General features: G+C 52.5%; 1 protein-coding gene across 4 annotated transcripts in view; it reads left to right on the plus strand.

The window, feature by feature from the left end:
• Positions 1–15,778, plus strand: part of VPS54 (VPS54 subunit of GARP complex) — a 599,465-nt gene that overhangs the window by 495,244 nt on the left and 88,443 nt on the right. The window lies entirely within an intron of this gene.

Raw genomic sequence — 15,778 nt, forward strand, 5'->3', positions numbered from 1 at the left:
ATAGTTATAGTAAATAGTAAAAGTGTCATTATCGGTAGCCTTATCATGGCTGCGTTGTGGGACTATACCAACAAGAGCTAGTAGCATGTCAGGTGCCCGTTCCAATTGCAATGTCAGGTGGGGAGCCCAGTTCGGGCATAGTGTTATGATGCGTTATGCTGTGCTGTGTAGGTGGTGTATTGGTTCTAGTATGATGCAGATCTGAAAGAAACAGGTTAGTATTAGATTACTTACCTTAGAATATCCCCAGGCGTCAGACTGGATCCTGCAAATTTTGCGTAGCAGTACCCCTGCGCATCTGTAGGCGTCTTCTGCTGCTCCACGTCTGTCGTCGCGGTCCCGTAAGCGCCTCGAGCTCCGGCACATTCGCCACTCGTTGGGCTCCAAGTCCTTATGTAAGAGGCACAAGACGTCAAAGAGGCGACATCGCTCTTCGCGACGCGGCCGGGGGTTCGGGTGACAACGCAATGCGGCTCCGCCGGAACTGCAGGCATTGCGGCCTGCTCCATATGCGCCGGTCCCTGGGCAGAACGCGACGCCGGAGATCAATGCCTTCCTCATGGCCATGAGGTCGCTCTCTCCTCCGTTGGGTTCCGCGACGCCTTCGGGCCGAAAGGGAGCCCAAGTGGGCCGGGTGCTTAGGCCCCTGTGCTGTAGGGTGCTTCGGCCCCGTGTCGTCGGCGACTTCGGTCCCGACGTTGCAAGGTCCCGCTGGATCCGGTTCCGGATCCGGGTCGCCGCTGGTCGACCTTACGACCCCGTCGGCGTCGGCCCCTAGGGTGTCATCCCCGGCGTCGTCCCCGCACAACGCCGTCCCTGGTCTACCCCTCCGTCTGGATCCGGCGTCTGAGCGGTGTCGATCGATGCCGCATTTGACGCCGGCAGAAGCAGAGTACTTCGAGAATCTGAGTCCATCATTTACACCTGAATTTCAGGACATGGACGACGAGGGGGACTGGGGGGGTCTGAGGACCCCCTGGCACGTGAGTGCCAGTCATTTCAGGACTGGACACAGGAACTAGGGGAAGCCAGTGGCCTGGATACCTCCCCAGACACTGGTTCTGGTTTTGTCTCCCCTCCTACCGTGGCTACAGAGGAGGGGGCTGCTTATAGTGTGGTGCTGATGAGGGCGGCCAAAGGCCTTGGCTCTTGAGCTCCCCGTCACAACAGTGAGGTCTAACATCCTCACAGAGGTCCTTAAACCACAGGCAAGCTTCCCAGAGCCTCTACTGCCGTTTAATGAGGCTCTCACAGACGTCCTTTTGGGCACTTGGTCCAGGCCCACTACAGGTCCCCCTGTAGATAGGAACGTCGCTAGGCGCCACCGCCCAGCCCCGGGCGACCCTAGTTTCTTGTCCACCCACCCCACCCCGAGAGCCTGGTTTTCCAGGCCTCTACTTCCCAATCCGCATTCCCGACGGCACCATCAGATCGCCAGATCCAAGAGGTCTGAACAGTTCGGAAAGAAGATGTTCTCCTCCCTTAGTTTGGGGTTGCGGTCGGTCAACACTGCGTGCCTCTTGGGCCATTACACCCGCTCTTTGTGGGATACGGTTGCGGCCGTGCTGCCGGAGTGCCCGGAGGGAGCCCGGGCGAAACTCGCTCAAGCCTTTGCGGAGGGAAGAGACGCAGCGCGGTACTCTATACCATGTGGACTGGATACCACGGACTCGCTAGGAAGAGCGATTTCCACGTCTGTGGCGGTTCGCCGCCACGCCTGGCTGAGGTGCGCCAACTTTTCGGCCGATGTTCAAAACACCCTTATGTACATGCCGTTTGATGGCAGCCACCTCTTTGGTGGCAAGGCAGATCATGCGCTGGAACGCTTTAAGGACTCCAGGGCTACGGCCAAGTCCTTGGGCCTGTCGGCCCGCATCCGCAATCTTCTGCCCAGCACTCCTTTCGTGGCCACGGAAGGGGTGCTCCCATACGTCCTGCCAGCCACGGACCGCAGACTAACATTCAGTGCGGTGGCGGACGTGGTTACTGTTGCGGCGGTAAGAGGGGACAATGGCGCGGCCAGTCCACATCCACCCCCGCAGCATCCGCCTCAAAGCCTTCCTAGTCCGAGCTTTCAGGCCCATTTAATGCCAGTAAGGGGCAGGGTTCGCCATCACCTCCTCCACTGGCGCACTATCACATCGGACAGGTGGGTGCTGCAAATCGTCCAAAGGTGCTACTCCCTCCCCTTCGAGGCGACCCCTCCAGCCATGCCACCGCAGTACCACGTCGTGTCGGGGGATCACTTGTAACTTCTGCAAGAGGAAGTTTCAGCCCTCTTGGCCAAGGGGGCCATTGAGCGCGTTCCTGGGCCAGAAGTAGGACGTGGTTGTAACTCCCACTACTTTCTGGTTCCCAAGAAGGGCAAAGGGAGCCTACACCCTATCTTGGACCTAAGGAACGTCAACGGCTTCCTCCGGAAGGAGAAGTTCAAGATGCTGACTTTGGCTCAGGTCTTAGCTGCTCTGGCCCTGGGAGACTGGATGGTAGCATTGGACTTGCAGGACGCATATTTTCACATCCCCGTACTGCCGGCCCAACGGCGGTACCTGCGGTTCACAGTAGGCCACGAGCACTTTCAATTTACTGTGCTCCCCTTCGGCCTTACCAGCGCCCCACAGGTGTTCACGAAATTGATGGCGGTGGTCGCAGATCTTCCCCTACCTCGACGACCGGTTGTTAAAGGCGTCAGCCACCTCCAGACTACGGCCGGACTCCTGCACCTGCTGGGGTTCTCCATCAATGTGCTGAAGTCACACCTGTGTCGCTCTCAGAAGCTCCTCTTCATCGGAGCGGTTCTAGACTCTGCGCAGTTTCGGGTTTATCCTCCCGAACAGCGGTTTCGGGATATTCAGGCTCTGATTCCGATCTTTCAGCCGTTCTCCCGAGTCTCGGTCAGGTTGACGCTGCGGCTTCTTGGGCTGATGGCCTCCTGCATCCTTCTGGTGCATCACGCCAGGTGGCGGATGCAGGCTCTGCAGTGGGACCTGAAGTTTCAGTGGGCCCAGCATCAGGGCAACTTGTCCGACCATGTCTTGATCTCGGAGGGCACTGCAAGACAGTTGCAGTGGTGGCTCACAGACCGCGATTGGGTCAGCTGCAGATCCCTCTCCCTACCCCAACCGGAGCACGTAGTTGTGACGGACGCGTCCCTCCAGGGCTGGGGGGGCCACATGGGAGAGGCGGAGATCAGAGGCCTCTGGTCTCCGGCGGAGTCCCGGCTCCACATCAACTTTCTGGAGCTGTGGGTGATCCGACTTGCACTGAAGGCATTCCTCCCCTCTGTCCGGGGGAGTGTAGTGCAGGTGTTCACGGACAACACCACCGCCATGTGGTACTGCAACAAACAGGGCGGGGTGGGGTCGTGGACCCGATCCCAGGAGGCTCTGCACCTCTGGCAGTAGCTGGAACATCAGGGCGTCACCCTGATGGTTCAACACCTGGCAGTTTCCCTGAATGCCAGGGCGGACAAACTCAGCCGTTGGTGCATGATGGATCACGAATGGCGTCTGAACTCGGACGTGGCCCAAGACCTCTTTCAGCAGTGGGGAGAGCCTTGGTTAGAACAGAAGAGAACGCACAATGTCATCAGTTCTGCGCGTTGGAATTTCCAAGGCGTCACTCGCTTGGAGACGCTTTTTGTCGCGAGTGGAGCTGCGGTCTGTTGTACGCCTTTCCGCCTATACCCCTTCTGCCCAGAGTGCTGAAGAAGATCAGACCCGACCAGGCCCAAGTCATCCTTGTGGCTCCGGACTGGGCACGAAGATACTGGTATCCCGAGCTACTCAGCATGTCTGTCCATCCCCAGATTCGTCTGCCTCTTCAGGAGGACCTTCTGTCGCAGCAGCAGGGGACGGTCCTCCACCCGAACCTGTCCAGTCTCCACTTACATGTGTGGAGATTGAGCGGCGGCAGTTGAGGCCATTTGACTTGCCTCCTGAAGTCTGTAATGTGATTCTGGCAGCCAGGCGTCCCTCCACAAAATCGGTATACGCCTGCAGGTGGAACAAATATGTGGCATGGTGCACAGCAAAGGCTGTGGATCCCCTTTCTGCCCCTCTTTCAGAGGTTCTCCTTTTTCTTCTTTCTCTTTGCCAGCAGGGCTCTGCTCTGGGCACTCTAAAGAGCTACCTCTCTGTCATTTCCGCCTTCTTAAGGCTCCCTGATCAGCCCTCTTTGTTCAAGTCCCCAGTTGTACATAGGTTTTTGAAGGGCATCACTCATATGTTCCCCCTTGTTCCTTTCGTGATGCCTCAGTGGGACTTGAACCTTCTTCTGACTTATCTGATGTGCGCTCCCTTCGTGCCACTTCATAACTGTCCTCTTCGTCTCATTACTCTTAAGACTACATTCGTGGTTGCCATCATCTCTGCCAGGAGAGTGAGTGAACTCCAGGCTCTTTCTTCTCAACCTCCTTTCCTTTCTGTCTATCAGGACAAAGTTGTGTTGCCGCCGCGACCCTCTTTCCTGCCCAAGGTAGTCACAGCCTTCCACATCGGGAAGTCCATCACCTTGCCCACCTTCTTTCCGCCTCCGCATCCCTTGAAAGAGGAAGAGAGGCTTCACCGTCTGGACCCAAAATGTGCGCTCTCATTCTATCTGGATCGCACACGCCAGTTCCGGGTGGATGACGAACCCTTTGTTGGTTACGTGGGCGCTAAGAATGGACGGGCGGTGCACAAACGGACCATTTTTCGATGGGTCGTCTTGTGCATCAAGGCTTGTTACTCTCTGGCTAGAAAGGAGCCTCCTGTGGGGCTATGTGCCCATTCCACTCGGGCCACGGCGGCTACTACTGCCCTGGGTCGGGGAGTCCCCTTGCAGGACATTTGTCAGGCAGCTACGTGGGCCTCGCTGCACACGTTCGCAAGGCACTACTGCCTGGATAGCCAAGTCCGGAGAGATGGCTTTTTTGGACGTTCCGTTCTCCAGGACTTTCTGGAGTGATCATTGGTTCGCAGACCCACCACCGGGGTTGGTATTGCTGGGGTATCTATTCTAAGGTAAGGAATCTAATACTAACCTGTTTCTTTCAGATGCACAAGTTACTTACCTTCGGTAACGATATGTAAGAAACAGTAGTTAGTATTAGATTCCTGTGGAGAAGTGTGGCTCACTGGTTAGAGGAGGCAGACCTGGAAGCAGATGTCAGCCCGGGACCAGGGTTCAATTCCCCGCCTCGGCGGGTCTTGGGCTCAAAAATTCCACGGACTCGACAATTCTCGCTCCGGTGCCTACTCGATTCATGGGTTCAAACTCTGCGACTCTGGGCAATAGCTTGCTTAATCTCCAAAACGGCCCCTCGTGGTGGGATGCCTGGCTTTCACCTTGTGGATACCCTGCCGGGGTTATCTCACAGGGGAATACCAGGACGGGTTCCCTAAGCAAGCGCTTAGATACCGGGTCGGTGATTTGCGCTATATAAATACATGTACATTTACATTTACATTTACATTTACTTACCGCCCCACCCATCCTCCCCGTTCTGCAAACCGATATCTAGGGTTAAGGTCATCCCCCTTTCTGGGCCCTAGTTTTCATGGGACCAGTGTTGGTTTTTATCATGGCTAGCGTTTCTGGCGCGGAAAAGCTGTGTATAAGAACTGACGTCAGCGTGCAAGGGCGGCGTCTAAGTACTCCGACGACGTCACAACGACGCCGATGACGGACGCGGTGCCGCAGACGACACCTACCGACGCGCAGGGGTTATGCTACGCAAAATTTTCCGGATCCAGTCTGACGCCTGGGGATATTCTAAGGTAAGGAATCTAATACTAACTACAGTTTCTGACAGATATATTGTTACCGAAGGTAAGTAACTTGTGCGTTACAGTGAACATCTGCTGTTGTGTACAGCCTAAATATCTACAGGTCCCAAGGCTATGATGGATTATAAAAATGCATCCCATTCCAGTGCTATAGGTTTTTTCCTTAAACCCTGGTATCCCCCATTTCTCTACTTCTTCCCGCCACTGGGAAACCAAGGGTGCTGCTGAGGATTTCCAGTGTCTTGTTAACAGGCGTTTCACCAATAACAACACCAGATCTACCAAACGTGTAATTACTTTGTCCTTTGGGTCTAGGAAACAGGCCAAAAAGGCCAAAAATCCTGTGGTTTTGTTTGGTGATTTCCACCAGGGTGGAGCTAATGTGTGACCAATCAGAGGATATTAAAGGGAAGTCCCTTAACATGTGCCAATGTTTGGTGCCTGGGGCCTGACATCATGGACATGTAAATGGGGCTGTCGGGAACATGGTGTGGAGTTTATGTTGAGTGAGATAAGTCCAATGTAGTATGAACAATTGATTGAACCTAAATTGGGAATTATGTGAGATTTTCCAGGGATATTCTAGAAGCATGGCCATTCCTTATCTCGGAAGCCACGGATCAGGTCCTCTTCCCATTTAGTCTGTAACACTGACAAAGAGACCAGCAGGTGTGAACGGAAGCCACGATATATCCAGCGACCCAGGTGTCTCCCATGTCCTATTGTATGCAGTTCCTGGACTAATTCTTGTGGAGGGGGGGTTGTGGTTTCAGAGCCTCCTAGCGCCCAGTGAAGGCTCACTTAACATGTGACGCTGGCATGGGTCAAAGAAATTGTGATTGGTAGGACTTGTGTATGAATAAAATGTGTATTAATCAGAAGGAGGCTATCTGTAAAAAGGTTGCCTACTGTGGTGGCTTTTTCTTTTTTATGCCTCAACGGGGTTGGCGGAGGGTTGATTACTGCTTTTTTCGTTTATTCTTTTGTTCACTCAGAGTTCTTTACTTCATGATAGATAGAAGTAGTGTGGCTCACTGGTTAGAGGCAGCAGACCCGAGAGCAGAGGACGGCCCGGGACCAGGGTTCGATTCCCGGCGTGGCAGGTTTCTGGACCAGGGTCAGCGGACTCGATAATTCTCTCGCCTCGGTGCCCACTCTGATCAGCGATCACACTCGGCAACTCTGGGCATTAGCTTGCCTCATCTTCACTAACGGCCCCACCAGACCGCCGGGGATGCCTGGTCTCACCCTGGAGATACCCATTAAGGGACCATCTCTCAGGGAAGCCAGGAAGGGTTTCGCAGCGGTCGAAGCGCCTTGGGACCCTATGGGTAAGTAGTGCGCTATATAAATGCTTATACATTTACATACATACATTTACATGATAATTAATTGTTTCATAGGGACTGCTTTTTTATGAGTGGGGTTTCTGTCATCAATTTGCGTTTTCAAATATGTAATCATGGTTTTCCTTTGATGGTCTTTAGCCATACTATGTGTGCACTTTGGATTCACCTTGATAAGGTGTGCCTCTGAGATGGAGATAAAATACTTTTTTTTTCTTCATACATGGCTCTCTTATTTTTCCCTTCGGCCTTGGTACGGCAAATTTCGAACAACCAATGTTGTTCTTGATTAGAATTCAGCCTTTCCTTTCTTTCTACACTGGCCACCAGTTCCCTTCTTAGGTCGCTCTTCAGTGGCAGGTGTCATGGTCAGTGTTCCAAGGTGTACAATTCTTGCATTTCTTGGTATGGTATTATTTCTGAATATTTTCAGTTTGATGTGGCTGTTTACCAGGAAACCTAGGAAGGGGCATGGTTGTTGTGACCAGTGAACCCTCATTTCCACTGATGCAGATACTCGTTTGTGTGGATCCTGTTCAAAATTCTATTTCAATGCAGTTTTTCACAATCCTTAATCATATCTCTTCTTTGATTGAGGTTTATAAATCTAAATTTTCCAAGTAGGTTGCTGTTCAGAGATTCCAACATTTCAAAGAGAGACATGTTTAGGGTTTCCAATTTTCAATTAAATAGGATTATAAATGATAAAAACCTACCAAATGAAATATGTGCTATCTGATAGAGACTTCTAACCGCAAATTCCTTACCTTGGAATATACTGAGTAGTCAGGCTGGATCTGGACAATTTTCGAGCAGTACTCCTGCGCGCCGATAGGTGGCGTAGTTCGGTTCTGCAGCAATGATGTGCCCCATACCTACATAAGTGTGACCTCGGTGCGCTGATGTCTGTTATTTCTTTTCTGCGCTAGACAGCTTTGAACCGGTCTGTTCTGAGCTACCCCTCCTTCCTTTTTTTACTGGCTTTTTTCGATGTCTTGTTGAACGTTTTAATGATTTTTCTTCTGGCGTGAAGTTATGTCACCCAAGAAACTAGCTGGTTTCAAACAATGAGGGGCTGTCACAGGCAAAGTCAGTGACAGACACCCCAGTTGGTGTTTGTCCTGCTTGGAGTGGGACCACAACTCCAAAGGGGGAACATCCTTTACCACAAAACTTTTACAACGCAGTACCATTACGACGCAGGTTTTACAACGAAAGTTGTTACAACGCCTTTCGCTAGAGAGCGCTCTAGGATAGGGAATAGTTTAATTTACTATCCAACACCTTCCTTACTATCCACGGGGACTGGAGTTGGAATAGTAAATTAAACTATTCCCTATCCAGCTCCCCCTAACGCAAGTCGTTGTAACGACTTGCGTTGTAAAACCTGCGTCGTAACGGTACGCGTTGTAAAAGCACGCGTTGTACCGTCATACATCCTTCCCAAGACGTGTGAGGAATGCTGCACGATGCATCTCATGGCGCTGACGGAGCGGTCCCTTGAGCTCCTGGCCGGCAGGCTTCGGTCGCATCCACGACTCTTGAGGTCTTGTTCACATGGAAGGTTCTCGGACTGTTCACAGAGCGCTTACCGATGGTTATCATTGTACTCCAAGTCGTCGGGTAAGTCTGGTAGGTCCCTCAAGCACAAGATGTCAAGTTGAAGAAATCATTGACTTCGCTGCATCCGTCGAAGTCTTCTGATGAGACACAGGAACGTCGGCACTATAGGCACCGCAAGTCGGTGGAACCCGAACTTGGATCTGCTCACTGCTTCCCCAATTTTGCTGGAGTGACCCACACCCAGCTGAAAGAGTTTTATGAGGCCACGTTCCTAATTTTTGGGCGGCCTGCCCCTCTGAAGCACCTTGGAGCCCCATGGGCACGGAAAAGGCCCCTACTAGACCCACGCTGGCAGGTTCGCCTCCCTAGATTCGGAGTGGAGCTGCCGGCAGAGACAGAGACCTTCTTCATGCCTGCTCCAGTGCTGACGCTCCCAACACCCCTAGTGCTGCCCCATGGTTATTCTCGACACAGAGCCAGATGGGCATTGTCCGATGCCGACCGGTTCCATGCTTCCTGGAACGGAGCCAGTGTCTTATTTATTTGATAGGCTTGGAGAGGGAGATAAATAGGAGAGGTCTATGGACCCTTATGGTTATCAGCCACCAGAAGTAAAACAGGACAACTGATATGAGGAGCTGGCGGAGGCCAGTGGGTTATCCACCTTACCCGACACTGGTCAGGTCTCTCCTCATACTGTGGCAACCGAGAAGGGAGCCTCTTTAAAATGGTGGCACATAGGGCATCTGAGGTTTTGGACCTTCAGTTCACCACAGTGGCAGAACAGAGGTGTTTCAGCCTGGAGTATCCCCTCCTGAAAGCTTACTCCCGTTTAATAAAGCCCTTATCAACATCCTACTTGGGCCTGGTCAAAGCCCTTCACAGGGGCTCCTGGGTAGGGCCTGGTCCAAACCCTGCACAGGGGCTCCTGTGCCTAGGACAATTACCCCCCACATCTCCCCACTCCTGGGGACCCAAGTTTCCTTACCCAGTACCCCACCCTAGAGAGCTTTGTAGCCCAAGCCTTCACGTCTAGAATTAACCCTGGTGCATTCCCTACCACTCCGGATATGGAATCCAAAATACTGGATAACTTTGACAAGAGAATGTTCTCTTCCGCTAGCCTAGCACTGCGTTTGGTGAACACTGCTTGCCTCTATTGATTTGATTTGATTTGATTTAAAAATGTATAAAGCGCAACGAATGCCCGGAGGCCTCTTGGCGCTGACACTAAAGAAATCGACGTCCGAGAAAATGCCTGTATGTTTAAATGTCTGTTTGAAAAAAACATGTTTTTAAAGATTTTCTGAACATAATAAGGTTCTATTGGGTCGTTATTCCCCTACAATATGGGAGTCGGTTGCGCAAGTGCTGCCTATAGCCTCAAGGGGGCTCGAGCCATACTCACTCTGGCTATTGTTGATGGGTGAGATGCAGCAAAGTTCACCATAAAGTACGAGTGACTCGATGGGCAGAGCAATTTCATCATCCGTGGCCATGCACCACCATGCCTGGTTGAGAACAACTGCCTTTTCTGAGGATGTTCAGTCTTCCCTCACATACATTCCCTTTGATGGCTCTCAGCTCTCACCTCTTTGGAGAGAAGGCGGATTAAGCGCTGGAGCTTTTTGAGGACAGCAGAGCTATGTCCAGGCCCTAGGGCTTGTCTATGACCCCTTGCCAAGCCCAGTCCACCACAGAAGGGGTTTCCAGCTGCACCCATATCCTCCCAGACACCACGACCAACAGGCTTTCCAGCCTTTTCGTAGCAGAGGGCATGGGACTTGTAGACAACATGTGACAGGCGGCCAGTGGTCGAGTCAGTCCACCACACCCGATAGCTTCTGCCTCTAAAAGCCTGTTTAGTTTGTCCTCCAACCATCATGGGAATCCAGTGGGAGACAGGATACGCCATCATCACCTGCCCTGCTGGTGGTCAGTGACATTAGACCACTTGATTCTCCAGATCTTCCAAAGAGGCTACTCCCTCCCCTTTGTGACTACCCTGCCACCCACTTGCGATCAGGTGACAGAGGACCATCTCTCCTTGCTCTGCCAAGAAGTGCAGCTCTCTTGGCCAAGAGAGCCATAGAGAGGGTGCCTGCATTAGAAGTAGTTCATGGTTGTTATTCCCGCTACTTTCTGGTGCCAAACAAGAATGGAGGACTTCATCCTATCCTAGACCTGCACCTTCTCAACATCTTATTGAAAAAGAAAAAGTTAAAAATGCTTACTCTCACCTAAGTTCGGTCTGCCCTAGGCCTGGGAGACTGGATGGTAGCATTAGGATTGCAGGACACATATTTCCACATCCCCATCCTGCCTGCCCACTAGCTTTACCTGTGGTTCACGGTGGGCCAAGAGCACTTTCAGTTTACCCTGCTCCCCTTTGGCCTTACCAGCGCCCGTTGAGTGTTTCCCGAAAGTGAGGGTGGTGGTTGCAGCTCATTTGCAGAGGTCAGGGGTTCCAGTCTCCCCTACCATGACTATTGTCCTGTCCCAAGCAGTCATCTCCCACCTTCATTATGTTCTGCATCCTGCTAGTTGCTTATGCCCTGGGCTCTGCAGTGGGACCTGAAGTTCAAGTGGGCACAGTATCAGGGGGATCTCTCTGACATGGTCCAGATCTTGGAGGGAAGATCTGCAGTGGTGGCTAACAAACCGGGATAGGGTGAGTGGCAGACCCCTCTCCCTTCCCTACCCAGAACTGACAGTAGTGACAGATGTGTCACTCCTTGGCTGGGGTGGCCATCTGAGAAAGGTGGAGATCCGAGGACTATGGTCTCCAGCAGAGTCTGAGCTCCACATAAATCTGTTGGTGGTCCAGGCAATTCACTTGACATTTGCAGCCTTCCTTCCTTCCTTCCTTCCTTCAATCAAGTGAAGACTGGTGCAGGTGTTCAAGGACAACACCACTGCCATGTGGTACTGCAACAAACAGGGCAGGGGGGGGTCGTAGACAGTTTTTTAAGAGGCCCGCTTCTCTTCACATGGCTGGAACGTCAGGGCATTTCCCTGTTGGTGCAACACCTGGCTGGCTCTCTGAATGTCAGAGCGGATAAACTCAGCCGAAGATGCCTTGCAGGTCATGATCGGCTCCTTCCAGAGGTAGTGCAAGGTCTCTTTCAGCAGCGGGGAAAGCCAGGGTTAGATCTGTTCGCCACCGCCAAGAATGCACAATGTCAGTAGTTTTGAGCGCTGGAGAGCTATCCAAGGCGACTCTTGCGCGAAGTCACATTTCATCTCAAGTGACATTCTGGCATCCTGTACGCCTTTCCTCCAATGCCACTCCTACCCAAAGTTCTCAAGAAGATCAGAAAAGACCGGGCGCTAGTCATTCTTGAGGCTCTGGATGGGACTCAGAGTCGGGTATCCCGGGCTGCAAAGCATGACCATTGGTGCTACAGTCAGGCTGCCCCTTCAAGAGTATGTTTTGTCGCAGCAACAGGGGAGGGTTCTGCTCCCAAACCTGCACATCCTCCACTTTCATGTGTGGAGATTGAGCTGTTACAGTTGACAGCCTTTAACCTTCCTACCTAAGTCTGTAACGTTTTTCCTGGCAGCCAGGTGTCCCTCCATCAAGATGGTATACTCCTGCCGTTGGGACAAGCTTGGGTCATGGTGTACTTCCCACAACATAGAACCCCTTTCTGCACCTTTAGCTAAGGTTCTAATTTTTGCATTGTCTTTGGCCCAGCAGGGCTCTGCTCTGGACACAGTTAAATGTCATCTCTCTGCCATCTCTGCCTTCTTGCGATTGCCGACCAACCTTCTCTCTTCAAGTCTTCTGTTGTGCCTAGGTTACTTAAAGGCCTGCAGCAAATGTTTCCCTCTACAACATTCATCATGCTTCAGAGGGACCTCAACCTGGTCCTTACCTTTCTTATGTGCGCACCGTACGAGCCTCTACACAATTGCCCTCTTAGGCTCTTGAGTTTAAAAACTACCTTTTTAGTGGCCATAAAATTGGCCAAGAGGGTCAGCAAATTAGCGGCACCCAGCATACTATCCTTATACCCACTTCGATCCGGACAAGCTGGTTCTCTGGACACGTGCCTACTTCCTTCGAAAGGTTTTGACTCCCTTCCATGTGAGCCAGAACATCACTCTGCCTCCCTTCTTTGCTCCACCTCACCTCTCCAAAGAGGAGGAAAGATTCCACCTTCTGGACAAAAAGAGCGTGGTCATTCTACTTTGACTGCACAAAAGAATTAAGGGTGGGCACTCAGCTCTTTGTGGGCTATGTAGGAACATAAAAGGTGAAGGTTGTGCAGAAAAGGACCATCCTTCTGTGTTAGCGTACGTCGTTCTTGTCTTGGACATCTGTTAGGCAGCAAGTGTTCACCAAACACTATTGCCTGGACAGTCAGGTCCGCCGTGACGGGCACTATGCCTGTTTGGTCCTGCAGGACTTTCTGTTTTAATTGAATTCACAGTCTGACCTCAGGGGAGGTATTGCTTGGGTATCTATTTATTTTAAGGTAAGGAATCTGCGGCTAGGAGTTTCTATCAGATGAACAAGTTACTTACCTTTGATAAAGCCTTATCTGTTAGAGACTTTATCTAGCTGCCGATTCCTTACCTACCCTCCCATCCTCCTCACTCTGGGCCTTAGTTTGTCACTCCAGTGGTCAGTGCTCTCCATGGCTCTGTGCTCCTGGCATTGAAAGTCGTGAAACTGACGCCAGCGCACCAAGGTGGCGCCTATTTAAGTGCCACGCAATTAACTTCCAGTGCAGACGTCGCTGACGTGAGGCGCGGAATGGTGCCACCTACTGGCACGCAGTGTTACTGCTCGAAAATCTTTCAGATCCAGTCTGACCCTTGTGGATATTCTGAGGTAAGGAATCTGTGGCTAAATAGAGTCTCTACCAGATAAGGAACTACAGAAGGTAGGTGACTTGTTCTTTAAGTAGAAATCAGAAAACACTGGATTTTGATGTATTCTTACCACTTTTTCAGCCTATTGGATCAAAAACAGCACAAATGCAGCCACTACGTCTGAGAACTTTTCTGTGAAGGATACTCCTCCTGCTATGACACACTTGGACCATGATAAGCCTCTCAACATTCCCTTGTAGCCATTGGTAAGGTCCCTTGACCCCCTAGGACCTGCTTTCTCTCCTGCTTTGGGAGCATGGCCTACATTATATGGCTGCAGCACTCTGTTCACTGAATGTTGCTGCGTGGTGGCCTTGAAGGGTAGTAGTTGAACTCTGAGCAATGTCTCAGTCCAGGGCAGGTGGCCTTCATTGAAAGTGGACAGAGCTTCGCTTTCTGAAAGCTCTGGACTCCGGTTGTGCCAACAAAGATCACTGTGCATATGGATGCCCCAGGAGTTAATGCCCCCCCCCCCAAACAGTGCACCCAACACTCCTGTTCTTAGTTTTACATTGCAATGGTCTAAAAAGCATGCCTGTACAAGATGCATTCCTTTACCGAAAGATCTGGCCCATAATCATGAAAATGTTTGGGGGGCGGAGCTTGCTCGTGACCATGATGGCCACTTGAGCCCTAAGCTCCGTCCTGCTGTGCTCAAAACCTGAATTAGCCTATACCATTTGGCCCAAAAACCTACACATAAAGAGTGTACCGGCGATCGGAAGAGCGGCGCTACTGGCTGCGGAGATTCCGGTGGCAATTGGTGGCGTGAGTCTGTTGCTGTCACCTGAGGCCTGAAGAGGACGAGTAGGCCGCGAGACCGCGGCCCACAGTTGAGGAGGAGGCGGCACTGCGTCGCAGTGCATAGGGCGTGGCCTACTACGTTGCCCTGGTGATTTTCTGCAGCCGCGGAATTCGCCTACCCGAGTGACCCTGGTCCTGTGGCCGATCGGACTGAAGACCCCGGAGCAGCTGATCACCCTGCCCCCTCCCCCTCCGTTGGGACGCCTGGAGTGAGACTGCAGCTGGAGTGGCGCGCTGGGTCAGATCCTGAGGAGTACAGTGCAGTGCCCAGCCCTTGCGTCCCCCGCCTCGGGGTCCAGTTGTCTCTGTGCCGGGGATGCCCATGGATTATGCCCAAGATTCCCAGGACTACCGCTGAGCTGCCCTGTGTCTCGGTGATGGACGCGGCGTCCGAGGAGCGCAGTGGAGCGAAAGTGGCAGTGTGGTCAAGGGAGCGGCAGTGGCGGCGGGGCCCCTGTCTGGCCTGTGAATAAAGAGCGGTTCCTGGCGTTGAGACGCCTCCTGGTTCGGATCGCTGCTCAGATACCCAGTCAGCGCAGCTCTGGCGCCTAGTAGGCGAACGAAAGCAGTGGTGCCCACTCTGGCTGCGGCTTCGGGCCGGTGGATTTGTGGCAGAGTGAGGTGGGCACGCGAGTATCAGCGGGAAGTGTTCGTGCCTTTCATAGGGTGACTGCTGGTCTGCTGCTTGGCGTGGAAGCACGCTGCCGTGCGCTCCCCCCCCTACCCCCCCGGCCTCAAAAGAGTGGCTTCCCTGCACTGGTGCGATAATATGGCTTGAGGAGCGTGGAAGACGACCAGTGCTCGCACGTTGGGGCACAACGTATTGGTGGCTGGGGGCATAGAGACACGAAGAAGTCCCGGCAGGCGCAGTGCCGGAGAGTGGTGCAACAGACCAGTGGAGCCAGCATCCCAGTGGCCTGTAGGGCTTTCGTGGGGGACAGGAGATGTGGTACTGAGAGGCTTGGTCTACATAAAACTCTGCGGAGGTGCAGTTGATGGGGGTAGCGGCTAACCTGATGCGGACTTGACTCTGCCTGGGTCTGAGCGGCGTAGCCGGCAGCAACAGAGGGGATACGACCCCCCCGCCCCCACTGATCCCGGCTCTAACGTAGTTGGATGTTGGAGGGTTCGAGTAAGGAGACGCCACACTCACTGGTCCTGGACTATCTGAAGCCATGTGTAGAGGTGACAAAACGCAGCCAGAGTTGTCTTTTGAGAAAAAGAGATCGAAATCTCATGACACTGGAGAAGCTGCGAAAGAAAGAAATTTGAGAGTGACACTGCAGGTACGGACTTACGCAATTTACTCCTGGCCATGGAGAAGGGTTTGCAGAATAGTATGGCGTCACTGGGCACTAAAATGGATGCGCTGACCTATAGAATGGACAGGATGGCGGAGAGACTCGATAAACCCGA

This window comes from Lissotriton vulgaris, chromosome 6, assembly GCF_964263255.1.
Source record: "Lissotriton vulgaris chromosome 6, aLisVul1.2, whole genome shotgun sequence".
NCBI lineage: Eukaryota > Metazoa > Chordata > Amphibia > Caudata > Salamandridae > Lissotriton > Lissotriton vulgaris.